This window comes from Macrobrachium nipponense, chromosome 2 (assembly GCF_015104395.2).
Source record: "Macrobrachium nipponense isolate FS-2020 chromosome 2, ASM1510439v2, whole genome shotgun sequence".
In the NCBI taxonomy this organism is placed as follows: domain Eukaryota; kingdom Metazoa; phylum Arthropoda; class Malacostraca; order Decapoda; family Palaemonidae; genus Macrobrachium; species Macrobrachium nipponense.
The window spans coordinates 9,266,441-9,289,404 of record NC_087201.1 but is presented as its reverse complement, the minus strand read 5'-3'; the positions used below and the strand labels follow the sequence as shown (position 1 = coordinate 9,289,404).

Below are 22,964 nucleotides of genomic sequence, written 5' to 3'. Positions count from 1 at the left end.
GGTTGTAAATGAGCACATCCCTGATTATATATTAACCCCATTTCTGAATGATATTTATAGCAATAACCAAGTAACCAGTCGACAAGGAATAAAATACGTAGTTTTAGGAATTATGATTTATGAACGCTTTGGGAGCTCTTATATAAGATTAGCACTAGAATTGTCTTGCTTCGATTTTACCACTCAGACATACACTTAAGACTTATAAAACTGTTGACTATGGCGATTTATATTTAAGCGATATAGAATAACATCTACTAACTTATCAAACATTCTTAAAAATAAATAGGAATTCTACCTATTCAAGAATAATATTTTTTTAGATGTATATAGGAATTCCTCTTATATTTTACATTATTTGTTACACCATTATTGTAAGACTGCTATTCAGAGAAAAAAATAAATATCTTCGACACTTCCATAATCTGAGAATACCGTGTTATCGGGAAAGTGTTCGTGTGTGTGTGTGTGTGTGTGTGTGTGTGTGTGTGTGTGTGTGTGTGTGTGTGTAAGTTATTCTAACAGATTATCTATACGTTTTGCTGTCTAAAGTGAAGTCTTTTGTTATTTTTGGCCTAAGCAGTATCAGGTTTACAAAGGACTACTAGACATCCTAACAATAGTCTTAGTCAGAAATTTCCCCAGTATTTTTATATTCGTTATCCATTTCCCACTCGCCTTTTATTGAAACCTTGTCTCCAATTCTGAATCGTGATCAGCCACCTGAGACACAGAGAAACAGCCCCTGGGCTATGAAGCCATTAGTCCTGCTCCCCACACAAATGGTTCGCACTGCATGGTCCATATAAAGTACTCGTCCAACCCGGGATTATTCATGGCCTAAAGGAAACCTTACCAATAACACCAGGCCCCAACTCCTCTACTGTTTCCTGCGTTTCTAATCATAAATTAATTTCTTACTGGAGCAGGTGTGACAGACAACGTATAGGCGGTAGATGCCGGAATCCTGTTGACGAAAATGACCCGGTTGTTGATTTCTGGTTGATATTTGTGTACCGGAACGCTGGAATACTACCTTGGGAATAGAGCCTGGGATTACCCTGTATCCCTCTGACAGATTCCAATTCATTGTTTGATTGATGATAGCGGTCAAAAGTCAGGAGAAAGTGGAAATCTTAATAGGAGTCCAGTGCTAAAGGATTATTCCAAAATCCGCCATTGTCAATGAAAGAAATAACTGAGACCGTCAGGTCTTGGGGATAATCCTGTGGCCATATTTTTCAAGTTGATTTTCCAACAGATGACCAGAGGACGCCGACCCGACCTTTTATACCACGCTACAGCGTTGCCATGTCGTACAGGGTTGTAAATGTGTGAATCGGTTTCGCCGTAGGCTGCAGCGCAATTAGGAGGCCCACGTGCTTCGCGGCGGAAAGAAAACAACGACGGCGAACAATGCAGGTGACCCTAGCGCGTACCCCGCAGCAGTCACCTTGGGTCCCACGTGCAATGCCTGGAGCTGCGTCAGGAGACATTTGGCGTGACCACCCACGACTTGTTTTGAACATTTCAAAACTGGAGTGGGCTACGGCGCCCTAGTGGGCGGAGCTTAGCACCCGGACGACACGTCGCCGTACGTTTACGATTTTACGTGTGTTTTACGTTACATTTACGGTTTACTGACGTGAGCTGTTGCCAACTACCAATTTCCGCTCATGCGTGGCCGTGCGTGCGTTGATACGTGAATGTGTGACCTTAGCATAAAAAACAAAACAAAAAGAGGAAGCCTAACTGAATCTCTCATCCATCAAAGATAAATTTGCTTATTCATTAGACAACTATCAAAGATTTCAAGTGTAGATTTAAAAACCTCTTCCTTTCCATCTATAGTATTCATCAGACACCAGTCATAAACTTAGAAAAAAAAATGCATGCATCATTGAAATGGTTTCCCTCCCCTCCCTATGCGTGGTATTCACTGGCCACCGATAAAAACAAAACAAAAAGAGTAAGCCTAACTGAATCTCTCATCCATCGAAGATAAATTTGCTTATTCATTAGACAACTATCAAAGATTCCAAGTGTAGATTTAAAAACCTCTTCCTTTCCATCTATAGTATTCATCAGACACCAGTCATAAACTTAGAGCTAGTCATGATTCCTGGTTCAGCAATGTCGTGACGAGGCACTAGAATTCAAAATTCACAAATGAATGTTGCTCTCTTGTGGTGCTTCGAGGTGTTCCACCTCTAGGCCCATGTTCTAAATTTTGCCGTTCTTTAAACAATTTGATTTTTCTATGTATGATTCTCTCGGGTTTATCAAGCTTTCTTGATATCTCTCCAACAGGAACTTGCACCGAATGCAGTGCAATAATTGTCTCGCGCTCATCGAGGGATGTTTCTTAGGCCGATAAATGACACATTGACATCAGATTCCCGTGCACATAACATCAGAAGCAATAGAGTTAGGTCGCCTGGTTCACACTGTTGGGATATGGTTTTTTTTTGTTTTTTTTTTTTTTGCTTTTAAATTCGATAGCATTTTGTGTGATTCCAATGTTTTCTGTAAAATTTAACAAATGGAAAAGTTCAACTACCTTCAACTTAATATTGAAATTATAATCTACGGACTATGTTTATGCAATACTACTAGTGATAGGTGTCACCTATCTATTTGGTAATGTATATCTATGGTTGTGATATGACGTTTTTTATCACTTAGTTTCGTTCATGTCAATTTTGCTATATGGAAAATAGTTTTACACAATAACATAACATAATGTTCTAAAGATATCAGTGACTGTTTTTATCATCATTACATATGATTTCTTCCATCTTTGAAAAGAAAAATAGATAAATAAGGCATGAATCGTGCGTCAGGCAGGTGAACGAAAAATTATGAAACTCTGCCAAGAGTTTTTTGGCCGACAGTACTTCAAGTTACCTTACGAAAGAATTGATTATACACCAAAAGCGAGAAGGACTTTTAGAAAATAATATTTTAATCCAGTTGAAAAACAAGAGTTTCATATGCCTTGATATTAATACTTATGATATTTCGATTAATAGCTATCTTCTACATATAACCAAAACCATATATCTTTTATTCCTCAAAGAACAGGTAATCTCTACAAATAAAATCATTAGTAACAGATTACATCTCAGAAGGCTTAGAATTACTTTTTAGGCCTATAAATCATTTTGCAATATACAGGTAGCTTAAACACAGCCTGAAACTTCAACATTCGAAGATAACTGGTTGTAATTCATATTCCTATTGTATTCCTCAGAACAGGTAATCTCTACGAATAAATTCATCAGTAACAGATTATATCTCAGAAGGCTTAGATTATTTTTTTAGGCCTATAAAACATTTTGCAACATACAGGCAGTTTAAACACAGCCGAAAACTTCCACATTCAAAGAAAACTTTTTTTTAATTCATAGTCCTACTTTGCAATAATTGTTATGCTGTTGAGCTTATATTGCCTAATGTCACAATGCTGCAGAAGTTATGTTGACAAGTCGAGTTGCTGGCATGTTAAGTATGCTTTCATTGCTGACACCGCTAACCTCATCACACCGAGCACTTTGAACTGAGCAACGTAAAATAAAAATAAAAATCTGTTTAAAATCGCACAGATTACGAATTATACCAATGCATAAAAGGGATCATATCTATTCAACCATAAGGAATATAGGGCTAGCTGTGAATTCAAACTTTTCGACATCTATGACATTACAAATAAAAAAAAAAAAAAGTTTAGCACTACTTGGAAACGTTACGTTGAGTCTGAGAATCTGGACGAAACAAAAAGAATCATGTGGCATGAGATTTGAGAACCACTGTTACAAAACTCGATAACTCTGACTTTATGGTTTCCAAGCTTGCACTCCTCATGTTTCTCATCTTGTAATGCTTGCATTTGATGTTCCAAACAGATAGATGTTCCTTCAGTAATTCAATAAAATGTAATGTTAGTCCTTGTCCTCTCAAGGGTTTGGCGGGTGGTGGTGAGCGGACATCCTCCCCCCTCTGAACGTTGGTGCATCACTAAGCTGCGCAATGAAATCGAAATGTCTTGGCCCCATCGACACGTTCATGATGCAGCGAAGTGTTGAAAAAACCGTTTTTCAACGCATCCATCTAACACTGCGAGCATCCTTTCATAACGCTAAGCCAAGGCCTAATGATGGTTGCATAACGTTAAACTCTCCTCAAACTAAACGTTTAAGAGCTTTCGCTTTTTGCTAAACTCTTATGTATACTGTGCTCATAGCTGATTACGTTAAACTAATAAGTTCCAGTTAGATAATAAATATTAAATAACTTTGCGTAACGGGTTTAGCAATTGAAACTATACTAAACCAAATCTTCACTCACCAAACGCTGAAACATTTGGCGGGAAATAGTCTTTCCTCCATTAATTTTTACAGAACTAACTGTAAATACATATTGGTAGACTTGAAAAATTAAAAAATTCCGATTTTCTTCAGTTTAATACTTGCAGACAAACAGAATGAAATTTATAAACAGTGACAATTTAGAATGGTGGTAATTTCGAAAATAATAAAAACTTAAGTCACCATTATCCTTCACCTTCCCTTAATTGAAACTAAGCGAAATAGGAATATCATCATCTAGGTTTCGACAGATTTTTTAATAACAATTTCACTCAAGGTTTCCATAATGCTTAAGCGTTCACGTTGTCAAAAATGACAGTTGCAAATTAATAATTTCTTACATGCTCTACACTCTTAATTCCAGACCAAAGGAACTACTATCGGAACTGAACAAGAATTACAAATGGTTTGGAAAACTATTTAGGGGTAATTTGTTTTTTGTATACGAATGTCATCATGCTCTTAATCTAGGTTCCAAATATTCACTATTTCTAGTATAATATCAAGAGAGTTTTGTAGGAAAAAAGAACTAAACAAAAGAGAATCCTATAACTTCAGGAAATCATATTAACGTACATTATCCATCAATATTTTCTCCTCCTAAGGTTCATTTTATTTTATATCTTAGAAGCTGTTCCCTTAAAATAGATAATTATTTCTCAAAGATTATGTCTACTTGCCCATTAGAGGCATTCTAGTAAAAATAAGACAAAAACACTAAAGGAAAAGGGAAGGCTATTAATGGCATGCTCACCTAAATACTTTATCTACAGACACCACTTTTTCACAAACATTCATAATACACCCGCACTGCATAGACGCAAGGAGTTTGTTTCTTCTGAGCAGCAGAGATGATCCAGTACATCATCCTGAAACAAAAGAAAAATATTCATTTGCTGCTCTGATACATGATTTCTGTTTAAAATGTTAAAAAATATTAGGAGTTCTATTTTCATGAAAATATGACATTATAAAATTGATTAGCCAATTAATAAAACTAAGTTTATCGGCTGTTAAAGGTTAACACTTAAGAGAATTAGCTCAAAAATAGCTCATTTGGTAAAATAATTATATTTGTATTTTAATGCAGTCGTATTGGCATAAATTTGAACCATTAATTCTTTTCAAGGAGTTCACAAAGTCTGAAATCTGACCAGAAACAAACAAACATTTGTTGGAGAAGCTACCCACAAACACTAAAGTACCTGAAAGCCCCTTCCTTCCTTCTTCAGCCATTACCTGACAAATAAAAGTTGAACATACCAAATTTTCAACAGTTACAAAATCTACATTAGCATCTGTAACTAGATTGGTGCTAACCAACTTGAACTTTGGCACTCAATTCAAAAAACACTAGTATCGCATAGCCTCAAACACTAAACATACAATGAGATATTGTAAACTTTGTACAAAAACTATTAACCTATAGCCTCTAAGTATACTATAATTTCAGGATTGACTAAAAATCAAACCTATCTAATGAAATAATCAGTTTTAACTATCTTCAAATTATTTAGCATAGGAAGATTAAAAAATATCAGACTGTCCCCAAACTACAGGAGATTGAAGGTCTTATTCAGCCACCTTTCCATAGTGCTTGTAGCAGGACCCCCATTATCAAATTCTCCGTTTATTCATCAGATGTATTTGATCACATTGTAAATTCCACATTTGTTTTACTTTCCATATCATTAAACTAACACCTTCACTGTTGGATCATCCATCCTTAGATTAAAATTAACGCAAATAAAAACACTAGCAGGAGATATCATCAGTCCAGTCAAGCAGTCGCCCCAACTCAGCCTTCCCTCGGAAAATGAAGGAAGCTATGCGCAGGTGGGGTCATACCAGCAATCTTGGCAGTTTCATCATCTTTCAGCCATGTCTCAGCAATGGCAAAAATGGCCATAAAATTTTCAATTAGCAAGTCTCCAATCTGAAGTGTTTGATTTCCTACTGATTGGATATTCACGTAAACTAATTTTAAATTTCTATTAGCAATCATTGCCATGGTCTATATAATCAATAATCCTCTCATTACATAATGCAAGATCTTCCATTCTTTTCAGTTCAGTGTATGAACCATCCGTTTGATATTTGCGACCATGACAATTTATAGAGTTAGTTTCAACAGCAACAGTAATATTCTTTTTGCTTACTTCACCAGATACACATTCTTTATGATTCACTAATCACCACATAACATCTAAACCATTCTTTCATTATCATCCCTATTGCAAGAATGACAGGCCACCACCGCAGTGATTTTACTAGCCATAGGGACTAGGTTAGCCGCATTAACGGGGGTAGGGCAGAGTAAAAAAAGTCAGATAGTCAATTCTCCGTTTCAAACAGAGTCAAGCAAAAAAATGACTGATCCGCAAACCGAGTAAAGTGAAAACATGACTGATCCGCTCTCGCACACACTTCTCCTCAAGACAAAAATATATTCAAATTCATGATTCTAGAAATCTGAAAAAAAGATATTTAAATTCATGACGCATATAAAATCTGAAAGAAGACATCTAAATTCAGACACCTGGAACGATAATAGATTGAAATTCGTGCAGCTTAGATTTTGTAAAAGCATCTTCTTTGAATACAAAATTTCATGAGCCGAGACTTGAACCTGTGCTGTTATGGTCACTAGTTAGCCACAGATCATACATGATGATGATCCATGTTGCCACTGTCTCACCGCGTTGAGGCCATGACCGTCGAGACAGTAGGGGACGTCAATGCCAGGGAAGGATCGGCCTGTCAAAGCCTCCCCTCCCCCTAGTACTGTCACGGAACCCTAAACCGTGAGGCAAGCCCCAAACTAGTAAGGGCGAAGCCTTCCTTCCTAGAAAGGGACTCCCCGGATCAACATTGATATGGGTTTCACACCATACCAATGCCAACCCCAGGTTTCTTTACTTGAAAGTAAAAGGGCTTCAAAAGTAGGAAGTAAAGTAAGAGGCGACTTATGCTCGTAGAGCCTGTTCCATTGTTAGTAATTTTGATTTGGTTCAAGTCTTCAGCTATAAGTGGCAGCTAGCCAAAAGTATCTGAAAACCCCTTCCTTCCTTCCTCACCCATTAAACTTGCAAATATAATTTTTACACTAATGTCAACAGTTACAAAACCAAACCTAAAATGTTCATCTATAAATTTAAGACAGACGTGAACCGTGGAGAGTGAATCCAGAAATAAGATATTTGTATGGAACAATGACAATCTGAAAATATATCAATATGAATTATATATCGAAGAACAATCGAAGAACTCATCGAAGAACAATTGAAGAACTCATCGAAGAACAATTGAAGAACAATCGAAGAACAATTGAAGAACAATCGAAGAACTTTAAGTCATATTTGCACTTTCTTCACCAAACTGCTTAGTGCCGTATTATTGCCTCAATTCACGAGCACTGCTTAGTGCTGCTCTATTGCAGTCACTTGCAGCACAATAGCACTACCACACTCACTTCACCAGCACTGCTTTGCACTGTTGCACTCACTTCATCAGCACTGCTTAACTACTGACAAAATAATGTTTGTACACTTAACTACTAACACAAAATAATATATGTACAGAAACATTTCACCTACGTCTACCATAAAACCATCGACTCAAATTATTTCAATTCAATGATTTCCTATAAAAGAAACTTACCAAAATAATATTTCTGACTATCTGAAAACTATTTAGCATCAAATGATTAAATAAACAAACTATCTACAAACTATTTAGCGTCAAATGATTAAATAAACTGAACTATCGAAAATATTTAGCGTCAAATAATTTAATATACTTTTAATTTGCAAACTACTAATTCTCGAGAGATTGAATAAATTATTCGAATATCTGAAAACTAGTTTATCTGGATATAAGTTATCTAAATTAAATGAACCTGGAATAATGAGTGAATCTGGAAATAAGGTAATTAAATGGAACAATGACTTAATCCGGAAATAAAATATTTAAATTAAATGAACCTGGAATGAGTGAATCCGAAAATAAGATAATTAAATGGAACAATGACTTAATCCGGAAATAAGGTATCTAAATTCATGATAAAACTATCAAAGAACTTCACGAATAACAATTGAAGAACACTAAGAGTCATATTTGCAGTTTCTTCACCAGCCCCGATTAGTGCCATACTATTGCACTCATTTCCCAATCCCTGCTTAGTGATGTTGCTATTGTGGTCACTTCACCAGCACAGATAGCACTACTTCACCAAGATCCACACATACTTTATACACTAATCACCACATACACAAACTTATCTCCATTATCATCCTTATTGCAAGGACAGGTCACCACCGCAGTGATTTTACTAGCCTTACTGACTAGGTAAACCGCATTAACGGAGATAGGGCAAAGTAAAAAAATTAAATTTTCATTTCTCTGTTTCAAACCGAGTAAAGCGAAAACATGACCGATCTTCATGCACACTCTTCATCCTGAAAAAATATATTCAAATTCATGACTCCTAGAAATCTGAAAAAAAAGATATTTAAATTCATGACGCATATAAATCTGAAAAGAAGACTTCTAAATTCAGACACCTGGAACGATAATAGATTGAAATTCGTGCAGCTTAGATTTTGTAAAAGCATCTTCTTTGAATACAAAATTTCATGAGCCGAGACTTGAACCTGTGCTGTTATGGTCACTAGTTAGCCACAGATCATACATGATGATGATCCATGTTGCCACTGTCTCACCGCGTTGAGGCCATGACCGTCGAGACAGTAGGGGACGTCAATGCCAGGGAAGGATCGGCCTGTCAAAGCCTCCCCTCCCCTAGTACTGTCACGGAACCCTAAACCGTGAGGCAAGCCCCAAACTAGTAAGGGCGAAGCCTTCCTAGAAAGGGACTCCCGGAATCAACATTGATATGGGTTTCACACCATACCAATGCCAACCCCAGGTTTCTTTACTTGAAAGTAAAAGGGCTTCAAAAGTAGGAAGTAAAGTAAGAGGCGACTTATGCTCGTAGAGCCTGTTCCATTGTTAGTAATTTTGATTTGGTTCAAGTCTTCAGCTATAAGTGGCAGCTAGCCAAAATAGTATCTGAAAACCCCTTCCTTCCTCACCCATTAACTTGCAAATATAATTTTACACTAATGTCAACCGTTACAAAATCTACATGTGCATCTATAAATTTAAGACACGTGGAACCGTGGAGAGTGAATCCAGAAATAAGATATTTGTATGGAACAATGACAATCTGAAAATATATCAATATGAATTATATATCGAAGAACAATCGAAGAACTCATCGAAGAACAATTGAAGAACTCATCGAAGAACAATTGAACTCATCGAAGAACAATTGAAGAACAATCGAAGAACTTTAAGTCATATTTGCACTTTCTTCACCACACTGCTTAGTGCCGTATTATTGCCTCAATTCACGAGCACTGCTTAGTGCTGCTCTATTGCAGTCACTTGCAGCACAAATAGCACTACCACACTCACTTCACCAGCACTGCTTTGCACTGTTGCACTCACTTCATCAGCACTGCTTAACTACTGACAAAATAATGTATGTACACTTAACTACTAACACAAAATAATATATGTACAGAAACATTTCACCTACGACTACCATAAACCCATCGACTCACATTATTTCAATTCAATGATTTCCTATAAAAGAAACTTACCAAAATAATATTTCTGACTATTTGAAAACTATTTAGCGTCAAATAATTTAATATACTTTTACTATTTGCAAACTACTAATTCTCGAGAGATTGAATAAATTATTCGAATATCTGAAAACTAGTTTATCTGGATAAAAGTTATCTAAATTAAATGAACCTGGAATAATGAGTGAATCCGGAAATAAGATAATTAAATGGAACAATGACTTAATCCGGAAATAAGGTATCTAAATTCATGAAAAAACTATCAAAGAACTCCACGAAGAACAATTGAAGAACACTAATAGTCATATTTTGCAGTTTCTTCCCGATTAGTGCCATATTATTGCAGTCACATGACAAGTACTGCTTAGTGCATTACTACACTCACTTCATTTTCCCAATCCCTGCTTAGTGATGTTGCTATTGTGGTCACTTCACCAGCACAGATAGCACTACTTCACAAAGATCCACACATACTTTATACACTAATCACCACATACACAAACTCATCTCCATTATCATCCTTATTGCAAGGACAGGTCACCACCGCAGTGATTTTACTAGCCTTACTGACTAGGTTAACCGCATTAACGGAGATAGGGCAAAGTAAAAAAATCAAATTATCATTTCTCTGTTTCAAACCGAGTAAAGCGAAAACACGACCGATCTGCATGCACGCTCTTCAACCTGAAAAAATATATTCAAATTCATGACTCCTAGAAATCTGAAAATAAGATATTTAAATTCATGACTCATAAATCTGAAAAGAAGGCTTCTAAATTCAGACACCTGGAACGATAATAGAATGAAATTCGTGCAGCTTAGATTTTGTAAAAGCATCTTCTTTGAATACAAAATTTCATGAGCCGAGACTTGAACCTGTGCTGTTATGGTCACTAGTTAGCCACAGATCATACATGATGATGATCCATGTTGCCACTGTCTCACCGCGTTGAGGCCATGACCGTCGAGACAGTAGGGGACGTCAATGCCAGGGAAGGATCGGCCTGTCAAAGCCTCCCTCCCCTAGTACTGTCACGGAACCCTAACCGTGAGGCAAGCCCCAAACTAGTAAGGGCGAAGCCTTCCTAGAAAGGGTGGACTCCCGGAATCAACATTGATATGGGTTTCACACCATACCAATACCAACCCCAGGTTTCTTTACTTGAAAGTTAAAGGGGTTCAAAAGTAGGAAGTAAAGTAAGAGGCGACTTATGCTCGTAGAGCCTGTTCCATTGTTAGTAATTTTGATTTGGTTCAAGTCTTCAGCTATAAGTGGGCAGCTAGCCAATAGTATTATCTGAAAACCCCTTCCATCCTTCCTCACTCCATTAAACTTATAAATATAATTTCAACAGTTACAAAATCTACATGAGCATCTACAAATTAAGAACATGGAACCATGGAGAGTGATCCAGAAATACGATATAAATGGAACAATGACTTAATCTGAAAATATATAAGTATGAAAAAATTCTATATCGAAGAACAATCGAAGAACTCATCGAAGAACAATCGAAGAACTCATCGAAGAACAATCGAAGAACTCATCGAAGAACTTAAGTCATATTTGCACTTTCTTCACCACACTGCTTAGTGCAGTTCTATTGCAGTCACTTCACCAGCACGAATAGCACTACCTCACTCACAGTTGCACTCACTTCACCAGCACTGCTTAACTACTGACAATAATATAATGTATGTACACTTAACTACCAACGCAAATAATATATGTACACAAACATTTCACTTACCATAAACCCATTGACTCAAATTATTTCAATTCAATGATTTCCTATAAAAAAAAAATTACCAAAATAATAGTTTTGACTATCTGAACACTATTTAGCATCAAATGATTAAATAAACCGACTATCTGCAAACTCTTTAGCATTGAATAATTAAATAAACTATCTTCAAACTATTTAGCATTGAATGATTAAATAAACTGCCTATCTACAAGCTATTTAGTGTCAAATGATTAAATAAACTGACTATCTACAAACTATTTAGCATCGAATGATCAAATAAACTGCCTATCTGCCAACTATTTAGAGTAATTATTAAATAAACTTATTATCTACAAACTATTTAGCATCGAATGATTAAATATACTTTTACTATCTGCAAACCACTTATCCTCGAGATATTGAATAAATTATTTGAATATCTGAAAACTAGCTAAACTGGAAATAGGTTATGTAAATTAATTGAACCTGGAATAATGAGTGAATCCGGAAATAAGATAATTAAATGGAACAATGACTTAATCCGGAAATAAGGTATAAAATTCATGAAAAAACTATCAAAGAGCTCTACGAAGAACAATCTAAGAACTCTTAAGAACAATTGAAGAACTTTACTCATATTTGCAGTTTATTCACTAGCGCTGATTAGTGCCGTACTATTGCACTCACTTCACCCGTGCTGCTTAGTGCCGTACTATTGCACTCTTCACAATCACTGCTTAGTGCCGTACTATTGTAGTCACTTCACCAGCACAGATAACACTACTGCACTCACTTAATCACAGTTTCGCACTATTGCACTCAATTCACCAGCACTGCTTAACTACTAACACAATTAAAATATATGTACACAAACATTTCACCTACGTCTACCATAAACCTATTGATTCAAATTATTTAAATTCCAGGATTTGACAAAACTATCATATTAATAGTTTTGATTGTCTGCACAAGATTTAGCATCAAATGATTAAAACACTGTCTGCAAACTATTTAGCATCGAATGATTAAATACAAGACTATCTGCAAATTACTTATCCTCGAGAGATTAAATAAATTCTCTTAATCTGAAAACTATCTAGCCTCGAGAGATTAAATATTTTTTTTATTATCTCCAAACTATTCAGCCTATAGAGATTAGATAAATTCTTTGACTATCAGCTAACTATTTAGCCTTGAAAGAGTAAATACTTTCTTTGACTATCTACAAACTATTTAGCCTCGACGAGATGAAATTAAGTTTTTTTTCTTTTATAAAAGAAATCGGTAACTGGCTTATACAAACCTCCAATCCATGTCAAAATCCGGAAAGAGAACTTCAACCCTGTATTTAAGTCTTCAGAGTAAAGATGATCCAGTACAGTTTCCTGTAACAAAAATAAAATAATCTTAATTTGTTGTCTCTCCAGGTGTCCATTAAAGCAGCTTTTGCCACTGGAACGCACTACTATTTTTTCAATCTATTAAGAGAACATTTGAGCTTCATTTTAATGGAACTGTAATTAATAAGCATTATAAAGATTCTTTACCACTTAATATCCATACGTTATTGCAATCTATTCATTCTTAAAGGATTTGACCAAGGGTGAATTCCGACTAAACACAAAATATGTTGGAGAAACTTCCAACAAAAAATCAAATACCCTATTCACAGAGGACAGCATGTGCCCCAAATTTTTCAGAATATGAATAATTTCTCATCCGCTTTCATACACAAAATCTGTGGGACGACAAATTCCCCAGAAATGCAATACATTCTTTTTGTAACTTCTCTATTTAGTGTCATTCAACATAAAGTGGAAGGAACTACTATCGGAACTGAACAAGAATTACAAATGGTTTGGAAAACTCATTAAGGTTGTCTTTTTTTTTATTGGAATGTCATTATCCTTTTAATCTAGGTTCCAAATATTCACCATTTCTAGTGTAATATTGAGAGTGACTTTTGTAGGAAACAAGAACTAAACAAAAGAGAATCCTATAACTTCAGGAAATCATATAACGTACATTATCCATCAATATTTTCTCCTCCTAAGGTTCATTTTATTTAGATCTTAGAAGCTGTTCCCTTAAAATAGATAATTATTTCTCAAAGATTATGTCTACTTACCCATTGAGGCATCTAGTAAAAGTAAGACAAAAAACACTAAAGGAAAAGGGAATGCTATTAATGGCATGCTCACCTAAATATTTTATCTACAGACACCACTTTTTCACAAACAGTTCAAAAATATACACCCGCCACTGCATAGACGCTAGGAGTTTGTTTCTTCTGAGCAGCAGAGATGATCCAGTACATCATCCTGAAACAAAAGAAAAATATTAATTTGCTGCTCTGATACATGATTTCTGTTTAAAATGTTAAAAAATATTAGGAGTTCTATTTTCATGAAATATGAAATTATAAAATTGATTAGCCAATTAATAAAACTAAGTTTACCGGCTGTTAAAGGTTAACACTTCAGAGAATTAGCTCAAAAATAACTCATTTGGTAAAATAATTATATTTGTATTTTAATGCAGTCGTATTGGCATAAATTTGAACCATTAATTCTTTCAAGGAGTTCACAAAAGTCTGAAATCTGACCAGAAACAAACAAACATTTGTTGGAGAAAAGCTACCCAAAAACACTAAAGTACCTGAAAGCCCCTTCCTTCCTTCTTCAGCCATTACCTGACAAATAAAAGTTGAACATACCAAATTTTCAACAGTTACAAAATCTACATTAGCATCTGTAACTAGACTGGTGCTAACCAACTTAAACTATGGCACTCAATTCAAAAACACTAGTATCGCATAGCCTCAAACACTAAACATACAATGAGATATTGTAAACTTTGTACAAAAACTATTAACCTATAGCCTCTAAGTATACTATAATTTCAGGATTGACTAAATTAAACCTATCTAATGAAATAATCAGTTTTTAACTATCTTCAAAATTATTTAGCATAGGAAGATTAAAAAATATCCGACTGTCCCCAAACTAACAGAGATTGAAGGCTTATTCAGGTCCCCCACCATTTCCATAGTGCTTGTAGCAGGACCCCCATTATCAAATTCTCCGTTTATTCATCAGATGTATTTGATCACATTGTAAATTCCACATTTGTTTTACTTTCCATATCATTAAACACTGACACCTTCACTGGTTGGATCATCCATCCTTAGATTAAAATTAACGCAAATAAAAACACTAGCAGGAGATATTCTATCAGTCCAGTCAAGCAGTCGACCCAACTCAACCTTTCCTCGGAAAGTGAAGGAAGCTATGCGCAGGTGGGGTCATACCAGCAATCTTGGCAGTTTCATAGTCTTTCAGCCATGTCTCAGCAATGGCAAAAATGGCCATAAAATTTTCAATTAGCAAGTCTCCAATCTGAAGTGTTTGATTTCCTACCGATTGGATATTCACGTAAACTAATTTTAATTTTCTATAGCATCATTGCCATGGTCTATATATCAATAATCCTCTTCATTACATAATGTAAGGTCTTGCATTCTTTTCAGTTCAGTGTATGACCATCCGTTTGATATTTGCGACCATGACATTTATAGAGTTAGTTTCAACAGCAACAGTAATATTAGTTTTGCTTATTTCACCAAGATACACACATTCTTTGTGATTCACTAATCACCACATAACATCTAAACCATGCTTTCATTATCATCACTATTGCAAGAATGACAGGCCACCACCGCAGTGATTTTACTAGCCATAGTGACTAGGTTAGCCGCATTAACGGGGTAGGGCAGAGTAAAAAAAGTTAGTCAATTCTCCGTCTCAAACAGAGTAAAGCAAAAAAACAAAAAAAAATTACCGATCTGCAAACCGAGTAAAGTGAAAAAAAACATGACTGATCGCTCTCTCGCACACTTCCTCCAGACAAAATATTATTCAAATTCATGATTCCTAGAAATCTGAAAAAAAAGAAAAAAAAAATATTTAAATTCATGACGCATATAAATCTGAAAAGAAGACATCTAAATTCAGACACCTGGAACGATAATAGATTGAAATTCGTGCAGCTTAGATTTTGTAAAAGCATCTTCTTTGAATACAAAATTTCATGAGCAGAGACTTGAACCTGTGCTGTTATGGTCACTAGTTAGCCACAGATCATACATGATGATGATCCATGTTGCCACTGTCTCACCGCGTTGAGGCCATGACCGTCGAGACAGTAGGGGACGTCAATGCCAGGGAAGGATCGGCCTGTCAAAGCCTCCCCTCCCCTAGTACTGTCACGGAACCCTAAACCGTGAGGCAAGCCCCAAACTAGTAAGGGCGAAGCCTTCCTAGAAAGGGACTCCCGGAATCAACATTGATATGGGTTTCACACCATACCAATGCCAACCCCAGGTTTCTTTACTTGAAAGTAAAAGGGCTTCAAAAGTAGGAAGTAAAGTAAGAGGCGACTTATGCTCGTAGAGCCTGTTCCATTGTTAGTAATTTTGATTTGGTTCAAGTCTTCAGCTATAAGTGGCAGCTAGCCAAAAGTAGTATCTGAAAACCCCTTCCTTCCTTCCTTCCTCACCCATTAACTTGCAAATATAATTTTACACTAATGTCAACCGTTACAAAATCTACATGTGCATCTATAAATTTAAGACACGTGGAACCGTGGAGAGTGAATCCAGAAATAAGATATTTGTATGGAACAATGACAATCTGAAAATATATCAATATGAATTATATATTGAAGAACAATCGAAGAACTCATCGAAGAACAATCGAAGAACTCATCGAAGAACAATTGAAGAACTCATCGAAGAACAATTGAAGAACTTTAAGTCATATTTGCACTTTCTTCACCACACTGCTTAGTGCCGTATTATTGCCTCAATTCACGAGCACTGCTTAGTGCTGCTCTATTGCAGTCACTTGCAGCACAAATAGCACTACCACACTCACTTCACCAGCACTGCTTTGCACTGTTGCACTCACTTCATCAGCACTGCTTAACTACTGACAAAATGTACACTTAACTACTAACACAAAATAATATATGTACACAAACATTTCACCTACGTCTACCATAAACCCATCGACTCAAATTATTTCAATTCAATGATTTCCTATAAAAGAAAACTTACCAAAATAATATTTCTGACATTCTGAAAACTATTTAGCAACAAATGATTAAATAAACTATCTACAAACTATTTAGCGTCAAATGATTAAATAAACTGAACTATCTAAAATATTTAGCGTCAAATAATTTAACCCTTAAACGCCGAATGGACGTATTAAACGTAGAGTCATAATGTCTCCCGTATGCCGAATGGACGTACCATACGTCTACTCAAAATCTTTTTTTTAAATTAGTGGAAAAATACTTATAGGCCTACCAGCCGAAAACTTTTGAATCACGCGCCTTGGGGGATGCTGGGAGTTCACGGATCGAGGTGTTGTTGTTTTGTTTACAATCATTACGCAGGCGCTCAAGCGCGAATTTCTTTCTTACCGCACTAAAAAGTATCTGTGACATCTTTGAAATTATTTCGTCACTGACATAATTTTTTCACCATTTTAAATTAGCCGTTACATGGAGTATTATATATGAAAATGTGCGCATTTTTATGTAGAATACAACAAAAAAATACTCATGATTGTAGCTTTTATCAGTTTTGAGATAATTTTTATATAAATAACGATAAGTGCCAAAATTTCAACCTTTGGTCAACTTTGATCCTACCGAATGGTCAAAAACGCAATTGTAAACTAAAACACTTATATTTTTTTTAGTAATATTGAATCATTTACCTTTAATTTCGCAACTAATTGGAAGTCTCTAGCACAATATTTCGATCATACTTGCGATTGTGGTAATGTTTGCACCATTTTAAATCATACTTGCGATTGTGGTAATGTTTGCACCATTTTAAAATTAGCCGTTACCATAAAGTTTTATATATGGAAATGTGCGCAATTTCATGCACAATACAACTAAAAACAACCCATGGTTGTAGCTTTTATCAATTTTGAAATATTTTCATATAAAAAATGATAAGTGATAAATTTTTCAACCTTTGGTCAACTTTGACTACCGAAATGGTCGAAAACGCAATTGTAAGCTAAAACGCTTATATTCTAGAATATTCAAGCATATGCCTTCAATTTGCAACAAATTGGAAGTCTCTAGCACAATATTTCGATTTTATGGTGAATTTATAAAAAAAAAATAACATTTTCTTTACGTCCGCGCGGTAACTCTTCCGAAAAAATCATTCGTGCGATTGTGGTAATGTTTGCACAATTTAAATTAGACGTTACATAAGTTTTATATATGAAAATGTGCGCAATGTCATGTAGAATACAACTAAAAATAATTGAAGGTTGTAGCTTTTTTCATTTTTTAAATATTTGCATATAAATCAAGATAAATAGAAAAAAACCATGTTCGGTCAACTTTGACTACCGAAAAGGTCGAAAATGCAATTGTAAGCTAAAACTCTTACAGAGTAGTAATATTCAGTTATTTATCTTAATCTTTTAACAATTCAAAGTCTCTAGCACAATATTTAGATTTATTGCGAATTAAAAAAAAAAAAAATAAAAAATTTCCTCCCTCCGCGCGCGGATTTTCCGCCACAAATCTCCGAAATGCGTACGTCCCATTCTCGGAATATTTGCTCAGTTTCATATTAGGCATTTCATAGAGTTTTATATATGAAAATGTGCGCATTTCATGTAGAATGAAACTAAAAATATTGAAAGGTTGTAGCTTTTCTTATTTCCGAAAAAATTGCATATAATTAATTTATATAAAAAAATCTACATTCGGTCAACTTTAACTCTTCAGATATGGTCGAAAAACTGCATTTGTAAGCTAATACTCTTACAGTATAGTAATATTCCATCATTTGTCTTCATTTTTGAAAGAAATTGGAAGTCTCTAGGACAATATTTAGATTTATGGTGAATTCTTGAAAAAAATATTTGTTTAAGTCCGTTCGTTACTAATTTATGCATTATTTTGTGATAATATTTTCTCTGTGTTGCTTATCGTTACAATGTGGTTATATACCAAAACTTATTGCAATTTAGTGTACATTACAACTAAAAAAAGTAACTTGTAACCTCTAACCGTTTTGCGCACAGCGCGATTTGAATAAATTATATATGAAATTTCGTTTTTGTGCTATCATATCGCATTATTTATACATGATAATAATAATTTTTTTCATTCTGATGGTTGCATACTAAATTTCAGCCAATGATAAAAAAAAGGAGCCAAAATGAACTCTTAATCTTGAAAACTAAGCGCGCTGGGATTTTTTTGAAAAAAATATTTTTTTCCACTTCCGCGCTCACTCTGAAACACCTCCGGCACACGGGAGACTTTTTTTTTTTTTACCGCTTCGGCGTTTAAGGGTTAATGTACTTTTACTATTTGCAAACGACTAACTCTCGAGAGATTGAATAAACTATTCAAATATCTGAAAACTAGTTTATCTGGATAAAAGTTATTTAAAATAAATGAACCTAGAATAATGAGTGAATCTGGAAATAAGGTAATTAAATGGAACAATAACTTAATCCGGAAATAAAATATTCAAATTAAATGAACCTGGAATGAGTGAATCCGGAAATAAGATAATTAATGGAACAATGACTTAATCCGGAAATAAGGTATCTAAATTCATGAAAAAAACTATCAGAGAGCTCTACGAAGAACAATCGAAGAACTAAGAACAATTGAAGAACTTGACTCATATTTGTCGTTTATTCACTAGCGCTGATTAGTGCCGTACTATTGCACTCGCTTCACCCGTGCTGCTTAGTGCCGTATTATTGCACTCTTCACAATCACTGCTTAGTGCCGTACTATTGTAGTCACTTCACTGCACTCACTAATCACCGTTTCGCTCTATTGCACTCAATTCACCAGCACTGCTTAACTACTAACACAATTAAAATATATGTACACAAACATTTCACCTACGTCTACCATAAACCTATTGATTCAAATTATTTAAATTCCAGGACTTGACAAAACTATCATATTAATAGTTTTGATTGTCTGCACAAGATTTAGCATCAAATGATTAAAACACTGTCTGCAAACTATTTAGCATCGAATGATTAAATAAAAGACTATCTGCAAATTACTTATCCTCGAGAGATTAAATAAATTCTCTGACTATCTGAAAACTATCAAGCCTCGAGATATTAATATTTTTTATTATTCTCCAAACTATTCAGCCTATAGAGATTAGATAAATTCTTTTGGCTATCAGCTAACTATTTAGCCTTGAAAGAGTAAATACTTTCTTTGACTATCTACAAACTATTTAGCCTCAACGAGATGAAATAGTTTTTTTTTCTTTTATAAAAGAAATCGGTAACTGGCTTATACAAACCTCCAATCCATGTCAAAATCCGGAAAGAGAACTTCAACCCTGTATTAAGTTCTTCAGAGTAAAAGATGATCCAGTACAGTTTCCTGTAACAAAAATAAAATAATCGTAATTTGTTGTCTCTACAGGTGTCCATTAAAGCAGCTTTTGCCACTGGAGCTTTTGCCACTGAAGCGCACTACTCTATTTTTTCAATCTATTAAGAGAACATTTGAGCTTCATTTTAATGGAACTGTAATTAATAAGCATTATAAAGATTTTTTACCACTTAATATCCATACGTTATTGCAATCTATTCATTCTTAAAGGATTTGACCAAGGGTGAATTCCGACTAAACACAAAATATGTTGGAGAAACTTCCAACAAAAAAATCAAATACCCTATTCACAGAGGACAGCATGTGCCCCAAATTTTTCAGAATATGAATAATTTCTCATCCGCTTCCATACACAAAATCTGTGGGACGAAGCAAATTCCCCAGAAGTGCAATACATTCTTTTTGTAACTTCTCTATTTAGTGTCATTCAACATAAAGTGGAAGGAACTACTATCGGAACTGAACAAGAATTACAAATGGTTTGGAAAACTCATTAAGGTTGTCTTTTTTTTTTTATTGGAATGTCATTATCCTTTTAATCTAGGTTCCAAATATTCACCATTTCTAGTGTAATATTGAGAGTGACTTTTGTAGGAAAAAAGAACTAAACAAAAGAGAATCCTATAACTTCAGGAAATCATATTAACGTACATTATCCATCAATATTTTCTCCTCCTAAGGTTAATTTTTATTTTATATCTCAGAAGCTGCTCCCTTAAAATAGATAATTATCTTTCAAAGATTATGTCTACTTGCCCATTAGAGGCATCCTAGTAAAAATAAAGACAAAAACACTAAAGGAAACGGGAATGTTGTTAATGGCATGCTCACCTAAATATTTTATCTACAGACACCACTTTTTCACAAACATTCATAATACACCCGCACTGCATAGACGCAAGGAGTTTGTTTCTTCTGAGCAGCAGAGATGATCCAGTACATCATCCTGAAACAAAAGAAAAATATTAATTTTCCTGCTCTGATACACGATTTGTTTTAAAATGTTAAAAAATATTAGGAGTTCTATTTTCATGAAAAATATGACATTTAAAATTGATTAGCCAATTAATAAAACTAAGTTTACCGGCTGGTAAAGGTTAACACTTCAGAGAATTAGCTCAAAAATTAACTCATTTGGTAAAATAATTATTTTGTATTTTAATGCAGTCATATTGGCATAAATTTGAACCATTATTTCTTTTCAAGGAGTTCACCAAGTCTGAAATCTGACCAGAAACAAACAAACATTTGTTGGAGAAGCTACCCACAAACACTAAAGTACCTGAAAGCCCCTTCCTTCCTTCTTCAGCCATTACCTGACAAATAAAAGTTGAACATACCAAATTTTCAACAGTTACAAAATCTACATTAGCTAGATTGGTGCGGTGCTAATCAACTTGAAACTTTGGCACTCAATTCAAAAAAAAAAATTAGTATCGCATAGCCTCAAACACTAAACATACAATGAGATATTGTAAACTTTGTACACAAAAACTATTAACCTATAGCCTCTAAGTATACTATAATTTCAGGATTGACTAAAAATAAAACCTATCTAATGAATAATCATTTTTAACTATCTTCAAAATTATTTAGCATAGGAAGATTAAAAAAATATCAGACTGTCCCCAAACTAACAGAGATTGAAGGCTTATTCAGGTCCCCCACCATTTCCATAGTACTCGTAGCAGGACCCCCATTATCAAATTCTCCGTTTTTTATTCATCAGATGTATTTAATCACTTGTAAATTCCACATTTGTTTTACTTTCCATATCATTAAACACTGACACCTTCACTGGTTGGATCATCCATCCTTCGATTAAAATTAACGCAAATAAAAACACTAGCCAGGAGATATTCTATCAGTCCAGTCAAGCAGTCGACCCAACTCACCTTTCCTCGGAAAGTGAAGGAAGCTATGCGCAGGTGGGGTCATCACAGCAATCTTGGCAGTTTTCATAGTCTTTCAGCCATGTCTCAGCAATGGCAAAAAATGGCCATAAAAAAATTTTTTCAATTAGCAAGTCTCCAGTCTGAGTGTTTGATTTCCTACTGATTGGATATTCACGTAAACTAATTTTAATTTTCTATTAGCAATCATTGCCATGGTCTATATAATCAATAATCCTCTTCATTACTAATGTAAGGTCTTGCAGTTCTTTTCAGTTCAGTGTATGACCATCCGTTTGATATTTGCGACCATGACATTTATAGAGTTAGTTTCACAGCAACAGTAATATTAGTTTTTGCTTATTTCACCAAGAATACACACATTCTTTGTGATTCACTAATCACCACATAACATCTAAACCATGCTTTCATTATCATCACTATTGCAAGAATGACAGGCCACCACCGCAGGGATTTTACCTAGCCATAGTGACTGTAGGTTAGCCGCATTAACGGGGTAGGGTGGGCAGAGTAAAAAAAGAAATTTAGTCAATTCTCCGTTTCAAACAGAGTAAAGCAAAAAGACTGACTGATCCGCAAACCGAGTAAAGTGAAAACATGACTGATCCGCTCTCGCACACTTCATCCTGACAAAAATATATTCAAATTCATGATTCCTAGAAATCTGAAAAAAGATATTTAAATTCATGACGCATACAAATCTGAAAAGAAGACATCTAAATTCAGACACCTGGAATGATAATAGATTGAAATTCGTGCAGCTTATTTTATTTTTGTAAAACCATCTTCTTTGATACAAAATTTCATGAGCCGAGACTTGAACCT

General features: G+C 34.8%; 1 long non-coding RNA gene across 4 annotated transcripts in view; it reads right to left on the bottom strand.

Moving 5' to 3' along the window:
• Positions 1–4,307: 4,307 nt before the first annotated feature.
• LOC135220474 (uncharacterized) overlaps positions 4,308–22,964 on the bottom strand; it is a 140,739-nt gene continuing 122,082 nt past the window's right edge. For 2 of the 4 annotated variants that reach the window (XR_010315700.1, XR_010315699.1), the window contains exons 6-8: positions 21,058–21,172; positions 13,049–13,130; positions 4,312–5,236 (exon numbers count right to left, since the gene is read on the bottom strand). This is a non-coding gene — a long non-coding RNA (uncharacterized LOC135220474). Of the gene's footprint in view, positions 5,237–13,048; positions 13,131–20,182; positions 20,215–21,057; positions 21,173–22,964 lie in introns of those variants that run through there. The other 2 variants (XR_010315703.1, XR_010315702.1) reach the window with 2 other exon arrangements.